Source organism: Sinocyclocheilus grahami, unplaced genomic scaffold (assembly GCF_001515645.1).
Source record: "Sinocyclocheilus grahami isolate Dianchi unplaced genomic scaffold, SAMN03320097.WGS_v1.1 scaffold253.1, whole genome shotgun sequence".
Taxonomy (NCBI): Eukaryota; Metazoa; Chordata; class Actinopteri; order Cypriniformes; family Cyprinidae; genus Sinocyclocheilus; species Sinocyclocheilus grahami.
Genome location: NW_015505432.1, coordinates 708,367 through 718,979, shown reverse-complemented (window position 1 = coordinate 718,979; position 10,613 = coordinate 708,367). Strand labels below are relative to the sequence as shown.

Genomic DNA, 10,613 nt, shown 5'->3' with positions numbered 1-10,613 from the left:
ACTGGATATAGAGTTGCTTCAAAAGGAACTTAGAGTAAATGCTAATACACAATTTCACAGAGTAAGACTGCTGACCAAACATAACAATATCTGTTATTGCAGGTAAAAGATGACTTAATGCTGTGAAATGAAAATGAAAAGTGAAATGAAATACAAATGGGCCTAAGCATGGTTGTCTTGTCTTTTATTGAAGAACAATAATCAAAAATAGTGTTTCATAGTGTTAGTGTTGCCCAAAGGTCATTGTAACGAGTTTATGGACCTGTGTTTGGATCAGGGAATGGCGTCATAAAATACTGCCTGCAAGCATAGCCCCATCCCCAAGCAGGATCTTATCATAATCACCTGTGTAATAGTAAAATGCAGTTCTGTTAGGCCCAGCATAAGCATATGTAATACACTATGCTTGACATTATTATTTTCTCTTAATGTGCATAAATGTGACTCTCTGAAGATGCTTGAGTCATGCACGTGTTTGTGATATGGCACATAGAGTCACACACCATCAAAGAGGTTGTACTCAACTGCATGTTGCTCCTTTTTGCTTAATATACTAATACTAGTCTGAAATATTAGAGTTCTTAATATTAGATTACCTGAACATTTATACTGTGAACACCCTTTCTGTTCACAAAATCCCCTTCATTTGGGCCTAGTGGGGCTTTAATAGGAATGTGTGTGCAGTCTCTGGCACCAATCACCAAGCCTGGGGGACACATAAGTATTGCTTATTGGCATTATCATGATTGCATGATCTTCAAAAACAATTATAATGTACCTGCAAAACCTGGGGTCTTAAGTGGCTTGGAAATACCACAGAACCCCCCAAGAAATGTTTGAGCGCCAGATCCACTTTGCGAATGGCATGACAGACAGCACTTTTAACCAAGTTCTCTGCATCTCCAATAGTGAATTTCGGTGCATTCTCACAAAGAATTTCAGAGCCATGCACATAGTCTGTGCTGTTGTTAAAGCCCGACTCTGATGAGTTCAATTTTAATATGAGGGTAAATGATACCCTCACAAGAAAAATGGTATCTTTCCAAAAGCAAACTATTGTGCTGTGCTAAAGGATCCAGTCTATCCCGCATTTTGCTTTGAATTCGGAAAGCTCTTCGAACTATCCTTGCACCTTCTGCAACAGGTTGCTCTTGTAATAATGGACATGTCTGTGACAGATTTCCAGCATCACCTCTGCTATAAAGCCAAACACGTAATAGTTTTCACAAATTTGCATTTTTGTAGTTTACATGGCTACGTTTTTTTTTTTTTTTTACTTGCACTTTGAAATACGTTTTCAAAAAATTGCATTTTCTGGCCCCCAAAACACTGTAAGTGAATGGTCAAAACTCATTAAAGGTTTTCAGTTTTTAGTTGTAAAGGGTGTCGTGTAAACACCCCATCAACCCCATTATTATGAATGTAGTATCACAGATTTTAAAATTAGTAACTACAGGGCAGTGGCGTAGCAACTCAATCCCGGGCCCATATGCAAAAACATTTGTTTTTTTCAGAATGAGGGTAAATGATACCCTCACAAGAAAAATGGTATCTTTCCAAAAGCAAACTATTGTGCTGTGCTAAAGGATCCAGTCTATCCCGCATTTTGCTTTGAATTCGGAAAGCTCTTCGAACTATCCTTGCACCTTCTGCAACAGGTTGCTCTTGTAAAAATGGACATGTCTGTGACAGATTTCCAGCATCACCTCTGCTATAAAGCCAAACACGTAATAGTTTTCACAAATTTGCATTTTTGTAGTTTACATGGCTACGTTTTTTTTTTTTTTTTACTTGCACTTTGAAATACGTTTTCAAAAAATTGCATTTTCTGGCCCCCAAAACACTGTAAGTGAATGGTCAAAACTCATTAAAGGTTTTCAGTTTTTAGTTGTAAAGGGTGTCGTGTAAACACCCCATCAACCCCATTATTATGAATGTAGTATCACAGATTTTAAAATTAGTAACTACAGGGCAGTGGCGTAGCAACTCAATCCCGGGCCCATATGCAAAAACATTTGTTTTTTTCAGAATTTGCCAGCAGGAAAAAAATATGGCCTTCACTGTTCCATCTCTCTACTACTGCATTTATGGTAATTGTAGAAAGCAAGACGACACAAACAGTTTCCTTTATGTTTAGCCTCTGGTTGCTAGTTAACTTGTTCCCCAATTTCTGATTAGGTGGGCATGCATGAGAACTCTTTAGACTTGAAACCAAACCATAATCCATACTAACAAAAGACAATAGTTTATTTAACCTTAACACCACTTAAACTCCGCGGACCCGGATACGGGTCCAAAATCGCGTTAAAAATGTTTATGCTTCATTTACATAGCCTTCCTTATGATATGAATACAAGGTATGATATGAAGTGTGCGCTGCATACACAAGCATTTTTGATGATCGTTTCTGTCCAGTCCGCTCGTTTTATTGCGTTTAACCACAGCTGTCGTCGGTTTTCTGTCTGGCAATGACAGCAGGTATGCGATACAATTTCTAATTGGAGGCTGTACTCCATCAATTCTGACACTCAACACACATTAAGATGACATTTTAAGCTCCTTATGTAGCCGACTCTGTGCTGGTTTGAATTGACCGCCTCCAGCTAATACTGTGACGTAATTGTGACATCGGCACTAAAAGGTATTGAGACCCTCATAGAAACCTCTCCTGCCTCGCTCTTGTCAGAAACTGAGAAACAAAATCTTTGCAACACCATAAATAATGATACCAGCATTAACATGCACTTTCATGTTATTTAATATGAACATAATTTTAATTTTATATGCCAAGTCTGGTAATCCCAGGAGAGTACCTAGACACGTAATTGTACATTTAAATGCAGAAGGCTAAACACAATCATAACTGTTGGTATTCTTGATAATCAATAACCTTCATAGTCATGAACACATTTTTAAAACACTTATAATATTTTAAAGCCTTTATTATTTCTCAACTCTACAGCTGTGCAGTAAAATTCACTTTAAAGATTCACTTTTCATTTATGAAGATGACATGAAAAAATAGACTTTTAAAAGACTTTTAAGATGAACTTGACATGAAATTAGCATTATAACCAGTAGATGACAGCAGACCCATTCGACAATTAACCATGGTTTTACTACAAATAAAACCAAAAAAACAAAACATGGTTACTATACAGTATACCCCACTAATGAGATTACATCTAAATTTGGTAATGTTAATTTGAATTGTAATTTTTGTGATTATTACTACTGTTGTGATGTATTAGTACTGAGCCAATTTATCATATTTTCCTCAAATGCCTCCGTGGCAAAGAATTTTGTTCTGACTTGTCAAAATTCCTTGCTTCAAAATCCAATTTAGACATTGATTTAACCATGTGTGATATAATTTGTTATTTTTCTCATTGTAATCATAACATAGAATACATAGGAAATGTTCTTATTTTATTGGCTAAATGTTATATTCATAAATGCACATTTTCCTCAAAATTACCCAGTTTAAATCATTTTCTTTGTGACTTTACCTACTTAATTACGACACTAAAAAAAGTCAACAACAACAAAAAGTGTAAAACCTGTGAAACTGTATAATGATCTGTTGAATGGAATTTGATGCATTACCTAGTTACTTTGTTTCTTGTTTTACGGTATTTTTTTGTGTTATATATTTTATATTCTTTATTGTCTTCCTGTTATTTACATTATTTATGCTGTCATCCACAGTTGTATTTAAATGTTAAAGTTTGTTTATATTTGCAACAAAAAAAAAACACTACTGACATGCTTTTTGTTCTGTTTTATGGCGCGCGGTGGCACCAAAGTCCAACAAATGTTCTCGCGCGCACTACTACTACTACTGCTACTACTAGACAGTTTGCCTAAAATGGCATATTCACCGAAATTTGCGCAGTAAGACCAATTTTTGTATGCATACATATCTGTAATTATATTTACATAAACTGCCAACGTGAGGAATCAACCATTAAAAACAGCGTTTTTAAGATGTTGCATCTAGTTTTATATTACTTATTGCTTCTCTAATACAATTCTCGTTCAAAGATGTATGCACTTGATCTGTTGACCTGGATGAAAGACATTGGGCATCCTGCTGATGTGGAAGCAGTCAAAGTGAGACTGGAGACATCTCACATGTTATAATGCATTGCTCGGCCCTATCAGACTTGGCATTGTTGTTCCATCGTCACTAACGCCTGGGAATGATATTAAAAAGCATGAGCATGACCTCGGTCTGTATGATTGCTGAGTAAACTGAGCCCTGCCCACCGCGCCGTAGTGAAGCTGCTGAGCGGAGCAGACAGTGAGACGAAGGACGCGCGTAATCTTTCGGTTTCGGCGCACATTACGGATTCGTGGCACATACTGCAGATTATAGCCCCGAATGCACCGATGAAGAAATGGCAGCGGAATCGACCCGGAGATTTACGAAAAGCCTCCTGAAGCCGGGAAGCGCAGCTGAGATTCGGCAAACCGCATCTAATGCTGTGAGGAACGCTACTGTAACGGTAAGACCGAGCGGACAAGGACAGCGCGCGGTCGGGTTGATTTTGATGCTGTTGGACGGACAACACAATTGTGTAAAGAGCATCGCACTGTGCCTGCTTCCCCTATAGAGGAAAATATCTGTTTTGTCAAGCATTGTATTTCGCATGCTTATGCGAGACTTATTCTGCGGCGAACGATTATGGAAGTTGCAAATGGACAAGGTTGGTGTTTGTGAATGAGTGGGCCTCTGTTAGCGGCTTGCGTCTTATTTAGAATTTAGAACTATTCTTCAAAAAAAAATAAACTCATTCGAATGTCTCATTTTCGCGGGAAGTGAGCTTTGCATGCTTAGTGACGTACGTCGTTCGTAGTAAAAATCTCCGCAGAGGAATGTAGCGCAGTGGCTCCAGCCCTGGGTCCCCCTCCTCAACCCCGCACATCTTGCACATCTGACACACCCACTTCAGGTCTCGGAGCTGATGAACTGATCAGCTGAATCCCGAATCAGGTGCGTTTGATTCAGATGGAATCTGAAGTGTGCGGTGCTCTGGGAGCTGCAGGACCGAGTTCGGGACCACTGCTGATAGAGAATGTGCTCCTCTGTTGCTATTGGATACAGTGACATGGTTCGATGATACGACTACAGTAGCCTATTATTGATTTGTGGTAGTTCTAGCCTCATTCACTAATGCATTTCTACAACTTTTAGGAGCGTGTGATTGCAGTTACAACATTTCAACGCTACTGCGTTACTTTATTTTAAGGTGTCCTTGTTACAGTGTAATTATACATTTACGTACTGAGTAATATTAATTAACTACATGTATGTACTATAGAGTTAGGATTACTTAGGGTTACTTGCATGTAATTATGCATAATTAATTGTTAGCCTATTATAGAGTGCTATTTTTCCTACAGATTCATGCTGTAGGAAAAAATAAAACGTTAACATCATGATAGTATAATACTGCATTTTTGCTATTACCACCCTCTGCCACATATTACTAACAAAGCATATGTTTTTGATGGAATGCGATCGTGTTGCAATCTCACCCTTAAATGTCAACATTCAAAACTAGTGTGGCCTTTTTAAAATGTATGGTAAAAAAACGGCAGCTGTGGTTGCCGGAATTTTACCGTAAAAAATACGGTAGCAACGTTTTAGGTTTTACGGTTTTAACTTAAATTTACAGTGAAATACCGTAATTTCATTAACTTACATAATGTTAATATACCAACCTATTGAAGTACTGAAATCGTCTCGGTTACGTATGTAACCCTCGTTCCCTGAAGGAGGGAACGGAGACGTCACGTCGGAGGACCGACGAATTGGGATCTCGCTTAGAGGGACCAATCTACTCCGAGTGTAAACTAAACGAGCCAATGCACATTGGCATGCGATTATTGCATCCAGCTGCTGCTGATCACAGCTTTATCGTAAAATAATGCCGTATGTCCAATGCATGTGATGTCCAATACAGTTTTTCACCGTATATAGTAGGGGAATTTACCGTTAACCATTTAACAGGTTTTTACTGTAGCATTTTTACAGTCTTTTACCATTAAATTCACGGTCATTTTTTTACAGTGTACTGTCTTAAGGTTACACTTGAATCAGCTACAAAACACATGCATGGATAATGAATTGTAGCCATTTTATGTGAAAAATTACCTGAGTGACAGAGTAAAAGGTAGTGATCGTATGAAAGAGAGAAAGTACAGATTTTAAAAGTCACATGGATGAGAGGAAGAGGGATGCCATCTAGGACTTGAGAATGGCCTTAACAATGGCTCTTACTAGGCAACTAATGATTCGGTTGCCCAGGAAGGCAGAGCTCAGGAGAATTCAAGAGCATAGCTTCAGCATATACCTAAAACCAAATCTGAGACATTAACACTGGCCAATTAGCAAATTACAGCTGTTCCAACTGCACTAAAGTTAAACATATCAGACAATAGGCTGAGATGTTCACTATCAGCACCTTTGTGACTTAGGTAATTCTGAACAGTCCTTTTGGTAAGCATGAGGGGTTTGTCGAATGTCTTTGTTAATGTTCAACTCTACAGTATAGGTTTTCAATAATTTGTGGAATATTTATGAGAAATTTGCCTTCAAGTGACACTGCCTGGCACACTGTGTTGCTCTGTCCATTGCGTTGTTTTCATTGAATAAGATGAGTAACGTTGTCACAGTCACAAGCTATCAAATGAAGTCAGAGAAGTAAGAGATTGTTTTGCATAAGAAATCAAAGCAGTTTTGTGTGTGTGTGTTAGGCTGTGTTCTTGAAGGATTAGAAAAGAAACTTAGAGAACTTAGTAGATCAGTGGTACCCGACCATTTTGCATGTCTCCTTAATCAAACACATTTGTTTTCAACTCATCAGCAAAACGTCTGGACTGAGCTTGTGTAAATATCTTATTTAGAATTTGAAGTTTGAGTTATAATGAATGAGCTCCCACTGACCTATAGCCTGGACTCCAGACCTATAAACATACAATGCTGAGCTGCTACTGCTGCACAAACGATTTCTTTAGCCTTTAACCATTGCTGCTATTGCCGCTTCTTCAAGAGTCAGTAAAATAGACAATTTCTGTGTATTTCATGAAAAGGCAAAGAAAACCTATCCACAGTTGTCCAGAATGCACAGGCTGTCACTGTTGTGTGTCTGTAGATGAATGGGTGTTGATACGTGTGCAGTTGATGTAGCATATCATCATTATCATCGCTATCTTCACCATTTATATCCATTTTCCTTCTCCTCCTTGTTCACCTATTGTGAAAAAGACCAGAACAGCATGAATTCCGTGGGCTAAAGAGTATTTAGTGCCAGTTTGATTGGTTTAGTGATGGTTGGATCAGCATAGCCATCCTGTTCTTCAGCAAAACAGATAGCCTAATTGTAAAGAATAGGCAAAAAATGAGATTACAGTTACTATGGACGTTAGTATGGCCAATTTGGAAACAATGGAATTAATTTTAATAGTAATCAGCATTATGTCACAAATGCTGTCAATTTATATTGTATTAAACCTGAAATAAGGGGATGTGATATTGACAAAAATATCATCTCTATATTAGACTATATTTTGCTGAGTGTGTTTTTTTGTTGGTACCTTGGCTAGTTTAGGCCTGTCATGGACAGCTGACTCCCAAAGCTTTTCATATTCATCATATATTCTTCACATCTTTGCTGTAGGCTAGTTAGTTTCTAACAGTGACAGAAATGAACTTTTCCCCTAAGGTGCCCCATTAAATCGATTTCCTGGGGCGTTTTTACATTTATATGCATGGGCAATTTTTTTCTAACCTTATTAGATGCATCATCTTTTGTCAGATTCTTACATTTAATCAATAAATTCAGTTAGAATAATAAGATACTCTAGGGCTGGTACCAATCAAATGAAACTAATATCAACAGAATTCATTTTTGCACTGCAGGGGTGGCTTAGAATTTTTTTAATGCAGCTCAGAGGTGGCATGGATGCATTTAGTGCAATTATAATTGCATAAACGAATAAGATTATTGGATTTATATATATATATATATTTTAATATTAAAATAAATTATTTTAAAGCTATAATATGTAAATGTTGGCCCTCTAGCAGTTAAAAACTTAAACGGCTGGATGTTGTTGTTTTTTTGCACTTTTTTTTTTAGCCAAAAAAAAGTTACATAGTGTAGCTTAAATATGTGTAGCTGCCAGTAGTTAGCAAGATTTTTCCTAGATTGCTGGTTAAGTAGATTGGACGTATGCATATTTCGAATGCATCCACAGTCTTTATGAATGGGTCATTGAATCTTTAATTCAAACAATTCAATAAACACACAGCTGTGTGTTAAATGAATTGTTTGAATCTACTGGATCTACTGTGGATTTGTTTGGTTTTCTTTGGTGAAATGGAGCAAAAACAGACAATATTGTGTTTAAAATGTAAGTCAGTTAATATTAACTTATTGTTTAATAAACTGTTGTATAAAACCAATATCCAACCCTCTACGCACACCTTGGCAATATAATCGTCATGCATTGGCTAGTAATTTTTTTAGCTTACTTGCCAGACTGATATACTATACTATTTTACACACAGCCACACACACCTACATACATACAGTACAGACATACATGTCAATTTCAATTCATTGATTCAACATTCTTTTTGATTTTAACAAAATAACATTTGATTTTTACTGTATTTAACTGTTCTTGCATTAAACATGTGGCAACAGTGACTCTTTGTTCGAAATGATGGTCACTCCCAAAACAACAACAGGAACAACAAAAATAAGCCATTTCTGAACAAATTACATAAATACTAAGAAGATATGTTAAGTATAGCGCTACTGCTTAGTGTCACATCTGCAGTCCCCACTGCATGCTGTTAACAGTTGTCAGGTCATGTGAGAAGTCAGAGGGCACACAGGGAGCTTGTATTTAAAGCTTTGTTTTGGGAATGGAGAGCAATAGAGCAGATAGCTGTGGGAATGAAAATGTTCCCTCTCTACCATAACATTTGCAGGGAGTCTAAATCTTTTGTCTCCAATGCCGTATCTACATTTTGTTTGTTTCTTTCATTTCTCAGAATGTAGTTGATTTTCAAGGCTTGTTAATCCTGTTACATCCTCTAGTTCATCGCTTTATACATTAACTTTATTCTTTTTTTCACTTTTCATAAGGGGAAGACAAAGTCTGGTAGTTTGATTTGCACTCAGAAGTCTCAAAGAAACTGCTTACTCTTCCCCCACTCATGTTGGGCAGTGGCGTAATGAGAGAGAGGTCATCCTGGGTCACACCCGGGGCGGGGGAATTTCCCTACTGCTTAGTGTCACATCTGCAGTCCCCACTGCATGCTGTTAACAGTTGTCAGGTCATGTGAGAAGTCAGAGGGCACACAGGGAGCTTGTATTTAAAGCTTTGTTTTGGGAATGGAGAGCAATAGAGCAAATAGCTGTGGGAATGAAAATGTTCCCTCTCTACCATAACATTTGCAGGGAGTCTAAATCTTTTGTCTCCAATGCCGTATCTACATTTTGTTTGTTTCTTTCATTTCTCAGAATGTAGTTGATTTTCAAGGCTTGTTAATCCTGTTACATCCTCTAGTTCATCGCTTTATACATTAACTTTATTCTTTTTTTCACTTTTCATAAGGGGAAGACAAAGTCTGGTAGTTTGATTTGCACTCAGAAGTCTCAAAGAAACTGCTTACTCTTCCCCCACTCATGTTGGGCAGTGGCGTAATGAGAGAGAGGTCATCCTGGGTCACACCCGGGGCGGGGGAATTTCTCTAATTGCTCACTGCTAGTTTACTGCAACTGCATTGAGTTTCTCAGTAAATCACATTATATTCTTTGCAAGCAGATAATTGTGCTCTCATATTGAAAAAGCAGCAGCTCTACCTATGCTATGCATACATACAGTTGGTATAGAAAAGAATCAGCCCCTTTTAAAATAATCATATTCTGATGATTATTTGATTCTGAACCTGAAATGAAGACAGACACAGTTTTTGTTTTATCCAGCTGTATTTACTCAATGCAACTTATAACATCCAAGTGAAAGATATAACACCAACATGTCAGAAAACAAAAAACAAAAAAAATAAGGATCACCCCCTCCTAAAAATGACTTGTAAACTCAATCAGGTGTAGCTGATCACCTTCTCAATGGCACACAAAGCCATTTGACTTTCACCTGTGATCAGCTGTGCTCATTTTGATCAGCTCAGCGTGAGAAGAGCTTTCCTGGAGCATTTCAGTCCTTGGTAGTGAAGCAAACAATCAATTATAGGTGGCAAGTCACTGTCAGAAGATCTCCGGGATAAAGTTGTGGACAGGCACAAGTCAGGAGATGGAGACAAAAACATTTCAAAGGCTTTATCAATGCCTAGAAGCATTAAGAAGTGAAAGGTATTTGGTACAACACAGACCCTCCCTGGAGCAGGACATCGCTCCAAACTGGATGAAAGCGCTGGAGGAAACTGGTCAGAAAGGCTATCAAGAGGCGGACCGCAACTCTGAAGCAGCTGCAGGAATTTATGACAAAGAGTGGTCATTGTGTGCATGTGACAACAATATCACACATTCTCCACAAATATGGCTTTTTTTGGGGGGGGGTTATAAAGAGAA

At 37.8% G+C, this 10,613-nt stretch overlaps 1 pseudogene; it reads right to left on the bottom strand.

The window, feature by feature from the left end:
• Nucleotides 1-215: 215 nt before the first annotated feature.
• The window catches only part of LOC107598621 (putative nuclease HARBI1), a 22,715-nt pseudogene continuing 12,317 nt past the window's right edge, over nt 216-10,613 (bottom strand).